The sequence below is a fragment of the Psammomys obesus genome, unplaced genomic scaffold, assembly GCF_907164565.1.
Source record: "Psammomys obesus unplaced genomic scaffold, mPsaObe1.curated_primary_1811, whole genome shotgun sequence".
NCBI classification, from domain to species: domain Eukaryota; kingdom Metazoa; phylum Chordata; class Mammalia; order Rodentia; family Muridae; genus Psammomys; species Psammomys obesus.
Window position 1 is genome coordinate 6,134,417 of NW_026596134.1, and position 10,304 is coordinate 6,144,720.

Genomic DNA, 10,304 nt, shown 5'->3' on the forward strand with positions numbered 1-10,304 from the left:
GCTCTCTCTCTCTCTCTCTCTCTCTCTCTCTCTCTCTCTCTGTGTGTGTGTGTGTGTGTGTGTGTGTGTGTGTGTGTGTGTGTGTATTTTTAAGGACACGGGGATTGCGTGGCATCCATTGGTTTCCCCACATGGCAGTGTGTAACACTGGCAAATCAGGAAAATAATTGGGTTTTCTTTGAAAGAGGGGGGGTGGGTAGAAAGAATTCCTCTCCCTGTGATGTTTTAAAAATTCAAAATTTCCTCATTTCTCTCTGCGACGGTTCTAACCACACAGTTGAAAAGGTTCATTTAGGCTGCAAAGATTGTGTTTTAGAAGGTGGAAATTTCACGTTTGTTCACTTTGGGGAAATGAAAGAATTGTGCACACTTTGAACAGGGTTGTCTGCAAGTCTGGGGGTTTGGTGCAGAGCCCTAGCCATGACATTAGTGAGGTTGCTCCTTCTGTCCTCACCCATTCCCCAGGTATTTTAATGTGTCTGTGCCCCTGAGAAAAGATTCCCTGCAACCCAGATCCAACACTTTCTCCTCAACTAAATCATTCCTCAAATTTACAAGGATAGGAATGTACGAATTGCACTCACAAATAATGGAGGGGGGGGGGTGCAGCTTACCGACGTCTTGTATCTTCGAAGTGAGCGGGATCCCAGACACATCTCACACTCAAACACAAGCACACATATGTGCAGGCGTGGTGAATGGGCAAGTCTGGGTGATTGAGGTCTCATGGTTTGTTCATTTCCACCCAGCCTAACGTGACTGAACTGGAACAATGCCTTTGAACTCTCTGACTTTGTTCTGCATATTAATGGGTCCCAAATCCTTGGCTATGACCTTAGCAGCCATCCACCCCTTCCTGCAAAGGCCACTGACCAACGCAAAAGTTACTATCCAAATCCAGCAACAAGGAAGAGAAAGACAGAGAGAAAGAAGGAAAGAAGGAAAGAAGGAAAGAAGGAAAGAAGGAAAGAAAGAAAGAAAGAAAGAAAGAAAGAAAGAAAGAAAGAAAGAAAGAACAGAAAGTCCTTTTGTAAAAGGGAAGGCTTTCTGAGCCATGAGCTACTCCCTAGCTCCCCCTGTGAGAGGCTTTCAGAAATAAAAAGTGTTTGTCCAGTACTGAGAACTGAGGTCAGAGATGAATGGTCAAACTTCTAACTGGGTCACTCCGGGAGTGAAGAGAGAGTGCCTGTGACCATAACCCTTAAAATAGGGAGCCTTGCCTGACAGACAGTCTGCAAGGCGTTTCCCCAAACAGTTCTTAAAACAGCAGAAAGCCCTGATGTCCGTGTCATTCTTCTGAAAGTGGGTGGACAAAAAGCTGACCCAATCTTTATTTAAAATTTAAATCTTTGGTGTAAGCTTCTGTGCATCAGGTCTGGCTTGTCCTAAAACACTACATTAAATTCTTTCTCCCAGACACTGGACTTTGAACACTCTCAAGTTTTGGCACCGAGGTGTAGCGCCCTCCCCGGCCCCTCCAACTTGCCCAAAGATGGCCAGTGGCATGGTGGCGTCTTTGTTAGATTCTAGCAGAAATCAGGAGGGAAGAAATGGGGAGACTATAAAAATATGTATACTTTTCCCTCCCAAGTTTATTCCTGTTTCCTTATAAATGTAAAGGGAAGCATGCTGTTCTGTGATTGTCTGTTGGAAGGAAAAACTCTGTTGTGGACTCTGGCAGACATCCGCACAAAACCACCCGAGACAAAGAGCCATGCTGCAGGTGCCTTTTTAAAGTGTGCCACGCAGCTATGAAATAACCGGAAGCTGAAAGACACCAGATGCTTATGAGTTGGTCAAAGTTACCTTCTTGGTGTGACCTCAGAAAGAAAAAAAAAAAAAAAAAAAAGAGGTCTATTTGTGGGGCATACAATTTTCAAAAGAATTTAGTAACTGCAGTAACAGTGACAATTCTAATCCAACAGCTGAACAAAAATTTACAAATAAAATAAACCTCACCCTCAGCTATGAGCCCATGAGTTGTGTTGGACTGTAGGATAGTTTTTGACGTTTGCCTTCAATCTGAGTCAGAAGAGGCCCCACAGTGACTGAAACCAGGGTCCTCTTGCTTGCATACACCAGCCTGGCCTGGCCCTCACCTGGCCAGCACCCAAGTGTGAAACAAATGCTTCCCTTGCTTTCCATTCTAGCCTCCAGGCCTTCTGGCCTCCAGCACGGTCCTGCTCTGAGTGAGAGGCCCACTGCTGGTCCCGTGGGTGGCCATAGCACACAGCAGCAGGAGGTACCACTCTTCCCAGCCACACTCCTCGGGTTCCACAGCGTTCCATTTCACTAAAAAAAAAAAGCTCTTTTCTAAGGACACGTTCTTCTAAAAGAGACAGAAAGAAGAAGAAAACTGTCTGTAATTTGTCATGAATTTCAATTACAAAAAAAAAAAAAAACTTTTGATTTTTTTTTTCTTTTTGAAGAAAAAAAAAATTGGCGCGCCTCCAGGTTTTAAGAATGTGGTTAACACAGAAAATGACAGAAAGAAAAAGATTTGTGTGTGTGTGTGTGTATGTGTGCGTGTGCATGTATGTGTGTGTGTGTGTGTGTGTGTGTGTGTGTGTGTGTGTGTGTGTTTGCAGAAAAATCTCAGAACACAATATTCTCATAGAGTAGGCTGAGTTTTTCTGGATAAAGGTGCACGTGGCACTCTGGGTGAGAACGAGGATTTTGTATTCATGGGCGATGGGATTGTTCTGGCAGGTTCCACAGCATGCCCCGGAGCTGACATGTCATAGGAGAGTCTTCCAACATCCCAGATTCCCATACCCAGCAGCGAACCAGTCTACACCCACAAACACTGCTCATAAAGGGTTTGGAAAGGAGGAGAGAAATCGCTCTGTCATTGGAAAGTACAAGGGGACCCCTCCCCCAGATACACAGAATACTCACCGAACGGGAACGGAACATTTTTTTTTGAAATGTGCAACTGTGTGAAACTTGTCTGGTTTCAGATTTACACAGAAATGTGGGCCCATCTTGTTTTCATCCAAACAAACTCAAGCTGAAGAGCATCTTGCCTAAACTGGGAGCGCATTCCCAATTCCATAATCCACCAGCGCTGGGTTCCTCTGGAGCTTAGGCAATATGCACAAGGCAGAGAGATGCTTCTTGTCCCGTTTTCTGGAGGCTGAGGCCAGCACCAGCTTAAGTAAACAGGTGGAAGAATAAAAAGAAACATTCAAAGCACCGCAAAAATAATAGCGACCTGTCCCCGAGCCTTGAAAAACAGCCTGACTCCCAAAGCGCTGTGTGGCGCCAATGTTTGTCTCGTCTCGTGAGAAAATAAGAGGATTTCTGTCATAACAACGAACAGTGCGTCCTAACGTGCTACTGGACTGGCCTGGGTCCTTCTGACAAGAGGTCAGAGGTCACCGAGGTCGACTGGTGTGAATCAGCGCTTCCCTGAGCTCAGCTCTGCAAGAAACAATTAAAGGTGGTTTTGAATGAAGGAGTGATGGAAGCCTGTCCTCTGCAGTCACGGCATGGTAAGTGTCTGTCCCTGTGGGGTATCCCTGCTTGGGTCCAGCCTGGGGACTTGGGTATTATGCAGCTGGAGTTTGAGGAAGCTCATACGGAAAGGGGATGATTTAATAAGGCATAAATGAAGGTGTGCATGCGCCTTTGGGAGAAAGCGATGGAAACTGCGCTGCACAGAGGTTTATCCGAAGGCCTATGAGCAAAGGGATGCTAGGGCTAAGCCAGAGAAACCTTGTCTGGAGCAGCATGATCAGAAGCAAAGCAAACGACGCAGATTTTGCCGGAGTTCAAAGGTCACTGCAGGACTTAGCTGTAGGGGAGTCAGCGCAGGGCTTTGATTGTGGCACGTTTGGGAAGGGGGTGTGGGAACACACAGGCAGAGGTTCTCAGACAGCCCAAGTCAAACCACAGCCAGGCTCAAGCTCTGCCGCCCGTGTGGTTTGGTTTTCATGTTTCAGTTTACAAAGGGTGCCGAGAAATCCGCAAGGGTAAATGCGGCAGCGAATCCGCCCTCCTGCCTGAGATGATAGCTCAGACAGGGAAACGGGGCTGAGCTGGGGAGGGGACTCCCCGGATAATAATGCGTGCTGAGCAAGAGTGGGGGACTTGAGTGGAGCTCTGCAACTCGCATGAAAAGCCAGGTGTGCTAGCACGCTTTGTAATGCCAGCCCAGGGCGAGGCGGGCGGAACTGTGCAGAACCCCAAGATCACTAGCCTGGCAGCCCAGCCTCGTGGAAGAGGTCCAGGCCAGTGAGAGACCCTGGGGTGGAGAGCAGCTCACACAGACACCTGACATGACCTCTGAGCTTATACATGCATGTGCACATACACCCTCCCACTGTGTCCACAGACACACACACACACACACACACACACACACACACACACACACACACGCCTCCTGTAAGTGGGCGGGATTCTAAAAGGACCCAGTTCTAGACACATGCTCTGAAAGCCAGGCTGGCATCCCCAGGGGCTCAGATACTGCCCTTGCTACTCTTTATCTATTAAGGAAATGTGTTCCTAAAGTAACTCACTCTGCAGGGCAGCGGACGAGCTCCTGCTCCACCTCTCATCTCACTGAACTGGCCGGGGCTCCATTGTCTCGTCTGTAAAACGGGAGCTCTAACTCGACTCTGGCTTCCTGTAGAAATGCAGGTGAACACGCATGAAGCACCATGCAGGGAACTATGTGGTGCTTAATTATCTGTCATTATATCCTTGGGCTTTTAAAGGGGGTAAAGGTAAGAAAGCTGAAAAGAAATCTTTAAAAAAATAAAGCCTAAGAAATGTGTGTTGAGAGTGTGTGTGTGTGCGCACACACACACACACACACACACACACACATATTTATAATGAAAACCTAAACTATGTTTATACAAAATCAAAATAAATTAATTACATTTTCACCCCTCAGAGAAAAACGAAATTTAATTTCTATTTACTATCTGTTTTTCCCTATGTTCAAAACATACTATAAAAACCTGCGTGGTATTATGTGTGCTTGTGTCATTGTGTGCACAGAACTTAACAGAGCCACAGTCATATTATGTAGCGAACCATTATCTCTTGAGCAGCATTGCCATGGCTACAAGAAGTGTTAGAGGAATCAAATGCAGTCCAGAAAAAGTATTTTAGAGTCACGGCAAGACCCACATGCTTACAAATACCAGGAAGACATATGTCACTAAGTACACTGTTATAAAATTAGTACAGGTTCTTAACAGGTTCATATCTACTGTTTTAAGGCTTGGGTGGTCCTTAAGTGAAGCCTCACTAGCTCTGCTGTTTTCACCCACAAGCAGCAGTTTCTGCCACTGGCAAATGGTAACACAGGAAGAGCATCATTCTGTGCCTTTCTGTTTTCACTTTAAATGCATACATAGAATTAATAAATAATAATAAATCGATAAATAAAATAGAACTTCCTGCCTCCCCCACTTTCTTTCAGTCTTCATTTGTTTGAGACCAAGTGCCACCTCCTCATCCTTCAGGCTGGCCTCAAACCCCTAAACCCCTCCCTCGGTCCCTTGCACGCCAGGGTTGCAAGGGTGTGCCACCGCCCCCACTGCTGCTTCTATTTTTTTCAGCATCTGAATGGCATTGACTGAACAATCTCTCACATGGGGTCAGATCTCTACCTTCAAGAGGGGCATTTCCAACCAGGCACCGCAGGGAAGAAAGCTGCACAGAGGGGAGCCTTGTGAGGGTGCAACTGTGAGGTTACAGAGTGTGTGTCCTCTGGAGGACACCCTCGCCCGTGGTCTCACAGGAGTTCTTTCCATTCTCCTCTGGCTTGGATTTCTCTACTGTAAACAAGTTGAGAAGCCATTTTCAGGAATGTGTTTTCTTTTTTTGGGACCGACTGCTAATGTTCTCTCTATTTTTGTTTTTGTTTTCCCCCTTTAGATTGATGTTATATTCCAATGATTGGCATAAGCTCTTTATAGATTAAGGAAATTTGCCCAAGAAAAGTCACGTACATTACAATATGGGAGTTTTATATGGATAAAAAACAATATGTAGGTGACAGGGGGCCGACAAATAAAGCACTTGCCTTGAAAGCTGGGACACCTGAGAGAAATCACACTCTTGACCAAGGAGAAGAGCACAGGGAGAGAGACTAAAACTCCTGTAAATGAAGGCAATGGGACACTGATAAAAGGACCTGCCTGCAGGAGGGCTGGCATTTGCTTGGGGCTGGGTCAGGAGACATCAAGTTTTACCATGCCCCCCCCCCATCATAAACCCTTCGTTATTTTGATAATGGCTAAAAGGCATCCTTCTGGGCTAGGCAAAATAAGAAAAAGGTCCATGAGGAAACACAGGCCATTAGGCAGATGTGAGCCAAAGATGTTTGTGGAGCAAACCCAGGTCAGCAATGTAATCTAAGAAACTCCGCTCTTGGCAGTTCATGGAGCTCAGCCCAGCACTGGGGTGGCTGTCAGGGTTCTTCAGAGGCCTGTTAAATTCCTGCCTTGCCTTGCAGAAATCCTGGCTTCATTCTGAGCTCCTCTCTCCTGCTCCACATAAACTGGGAGATCAGCAGTCAGAAAGAGGGAATGAAGACAGGCTAAAAAGAAAGCAACTGCAGGGAACTGGTGAGGGTCCCTTGAGTGACAAGATGGTGTGTTCCTGGGCCCATATAGAGAGTAAACCACAGGTCCTTTGAAGACAACACAATGCTATGGAAAAGTAGGACCCAACATTTTTCTTGGTTGAGATGATGGGAATACCATGCCTCATCCTCTGCGATGCCTGCTCAGCAGGTGTGGCAACCAGCCAATCAGAAAAGGATGAATGCTGAGGTCAAATTCCTCCATCCAGAGACTCCCAGATTTTTCAAGGGTGCAGTAGGATTGGACTTGGCCACTGGGCTTTTTTTTTTTTGGGGGGGGGGCTAGGTTTAGTACAAGCAAAGGTGCTGTTAGCTCTTCAGCTACTAGCAAAAGAAATTGACCAAGGAAGAGGATGGGAGCTGTTCCAGCCAGCTCATATCTGTGGTGAGAAGAGAGTATCACCATTGGATGCCAGGCTTGAACAAGACACAACAGGTGAGTGAGTCTGACAGCAGTAAAAACTTGTCACAAGCCACAGGACCTGCTGCTTGCTAGTAACATAGTGTTATTATGCTAAGAGCTAACCGACACAACACTGATAGCTTGGTTTCTTCCTGTTACTATAACAAAAATACTTTAAAGCATAATCTTAATTCTTGGGCATGTGTGTGTGAATTTATGTGGGAACATGTGTGCCATGACACATGTGTATAGAGGCCAGAAGACAACATGAAAGCATCGGTTTTCTCCTTTTACCATGTAGATCCCAGAAATCAAACCCAGGTCTTTAAGCTTGATAGCAGGTACCTTCACTTGGCTCAAATGATAATTTATAGACAAGCAATTTATAAATTACTGTTCTTAGTTCTAGGGGCTGGGTGCAAGCCCGAGGTACTGGTAGGCTCAGTGTCTGGCAAGGACTTGATTTCCCCTCCTAGGGGTCTTCTCAATGTACCTTCCCATGCTGGAAGAGAGGAAGGCAATCCATGGGCCCTCATCTAGCAGAAAGAGGCAAAGAGCTCCCTATGGCCTTCTAAATAAGGACATTTCCCCCATACCTGTGGCCAGGCTCTTGTGTATAGTCAGATATCTCCCAAAGGCTCCAGTTCCAAATACTATCACACTTATGATTAGGTTTCAAATATGAATCTGAGGGTGACACTGACATTTGGACATAAGCACCTGAATTATTTTAATTGTTTTGACCTACACAACACTAAGTTCAGCAGCTTAAAACTATACAAATAAATCAGTGGCCCTCACTCTCCTACTACCGATAGCCTGGGTACCAGCAAGCTGAGGCCTTTTTCTTCTGTCTCTCCAGACTGAAACCAAGGTGGCACGAGGCAGCCAAGCTCTGATCATAGCTGGAGCTTGGGTCGGCTTCAGGACCATTGGCTGCTGACAGAATGCAAATCCTGGATGTTGGAACATTTCTTTCAGGTCCTGTCACATGCTATCATTCATTGACTATCAGAACTTGTGGAACTCTGCTGTTAAAGTCTGCCATTTCCAAGTAGCCTCTGAGCTCAGTATGAGATGATGGACTCTCTTTTTCAGCTGGGCTCCTCTTGGCCTGATCTGGGGAATCCCAGATCTACTATGGAGTGTCATGTATCCCTTAGGAAGATTAGAAGCCCAACCCTTCTGTGATAAGAAACCCATTCAGCAGTTCAGCAAGCACCTGGAGATTCCTGGAAACACCCACCTTATGCTAATGAGATGTCTTGGTGTCTTGGCTTTCAACCTATGACCTTTAACTGCACCTGGAGTTCTTCTTCCACCCATAAGATAATTAAGTACTGTGCTCCCCTCTTATGACAAGACTATGTTAATATATGTAAATCAAGTATCCCTGGTACCTCTAGCCCCAGCAAAGCAAACACATTCACCCTCAAACCCCCTCCCACTTCCCAAGGGTTATAAGTCCCTGTTTCATATGAAATAAAGGAGCCAGAATCACCTATTTCACCTGAAATTCCTCATTTATTCTGGGGAAGGACAGGCTCCCCTTCTCTCTGAAGAATTCATAGCTGAACCACCAGGGCTTGGCTGAGAGTCAGTCAGCTACATGCTTCCACCATTCACCAGCTTGTCAGCATCATCTTTCTAGTGCTGCTCCACGTACTGAAGTGCCCATCTACGGGAGCAAGTAGCAACTGTTGCAGAAGCAGCCATTTTTGCCTACCTGGACAAAACTGGGCTCCTGCCTCTGGTTCTCTCAGTTTCAGATCTCTGAGCAAGCCTCCATTAAGGACTTCTCACAAAGCAGCCACTGACTCACCCAAGTCAGGCTGGGCTCTCGTTGCTGTCTGACTCAAGTTCCAGAGCCCTGAGCTCCTAAGACTCTACACTTCACTCTTTTCTGCCAGAGAAATGTGCACTTCCGTTTCTTGCCTGGCAGTTCTGTCGTGGGAAACACAGAATGAAAGCTGTGTCCAGGGACAGTCCAGGCTCCCACTGGATGCAGAAACAACAACAACAACAACAAAAATGGCAAACCACCTTCTCCAGGCTATTAGGAAAGGGAACTTGGCCTTGAAGAGCTCATGAATCAAGTGAGGGCCCCAAGGATCTACCTGTGGGCACAGACTTACAGACATCTTCACAATATCCCCTGTTGTCATGTATTACAACCAGAGAGTAAGGCTCCTCCCTTTCACAGGCTCTGTCCCCTTCCAGAGTAGGGGATTTCATGAAGCTATATACTAGGTAACGGGAGTCTTAAGCAAGGTTTGGGGGGTGTCTTTGTATTTAGTTTAGCACAGCTTTATTCTCTTGTAGACTCGATGCTCACTCGGTCCACTGTGGCTCTGTAGCTTCGGGGCTGAGGGTACTTCTTTCCCCGTATGTGGGTAATTGTTTCCATCACTTTCCCATCTCCACCTTCATCGTTGAGAGTCTGACAATTTATGAGTTGAATTATAAGGTTGTGGGGTGGTTCACCTGCCCCAGAGCACAAATCCTGGTCTCTGTAAGAGCAGTGGGGAAAAGGTCAGGAACGGAGAGGTTCTGCACATGGCAGGCAAACCCAGGGCTGGCACATGGCAGGCAAGCCCTCTCTCACTGAGGTGGTCCCCTAACCCCCTGACATTTCTATGATGAACTAGACTGCATTTTGTGGTGAAGCTGGGATACCTTTGTTTGAATGCCAACTCTACCAATTATTGACCCTTACTTCCCTTGTCCTGTCTGTAAACTGATAATAGCCATAGCAAAAGCTATTGCAAGAGCCAGGAAACTTCCTACTGGATCAAGCTAGGAGCTTTGATGAACTCAACCTAGCAAGAATAATGTCTGACTTGGATGCAGCCTTGCTGCATGTGCTAAATCATGTTTTAACGATTCCTTCTTCTTCTTCTTCTTCTTCTTCTTCTTCTTCTTCTTCTTCTTCTTCTTCTTCTTCTTCTCCTAATTAGCATTGTCACACACTGCTAGACACAGGGATGATATAAATTCACTGGATAAGATTCCTACCTTCAGAGAAACAAGTCTACTGAGGGGATGTGAGCAAAGAACTGTTTTGATGTGTTTTCCCTTCTCTCAAAGGAAAGTGCCAAAATCTGAATTTAGAAAGATACAACGAGAGCAGGGTGTGGTTGCACACACCTTTAATACCAGCACTCAGGAGGCAGAGGTAGATCTTTGTGAGTTCAAGGCCAGCCTGGTCTACAAAGCAAGCTCCAGGCCAGCCAAGGACTAACACAGAGAGAAATCCTGTCTCAAAAAAAAAAAAAAAAAAAAAAAAAAAAAAAAAAA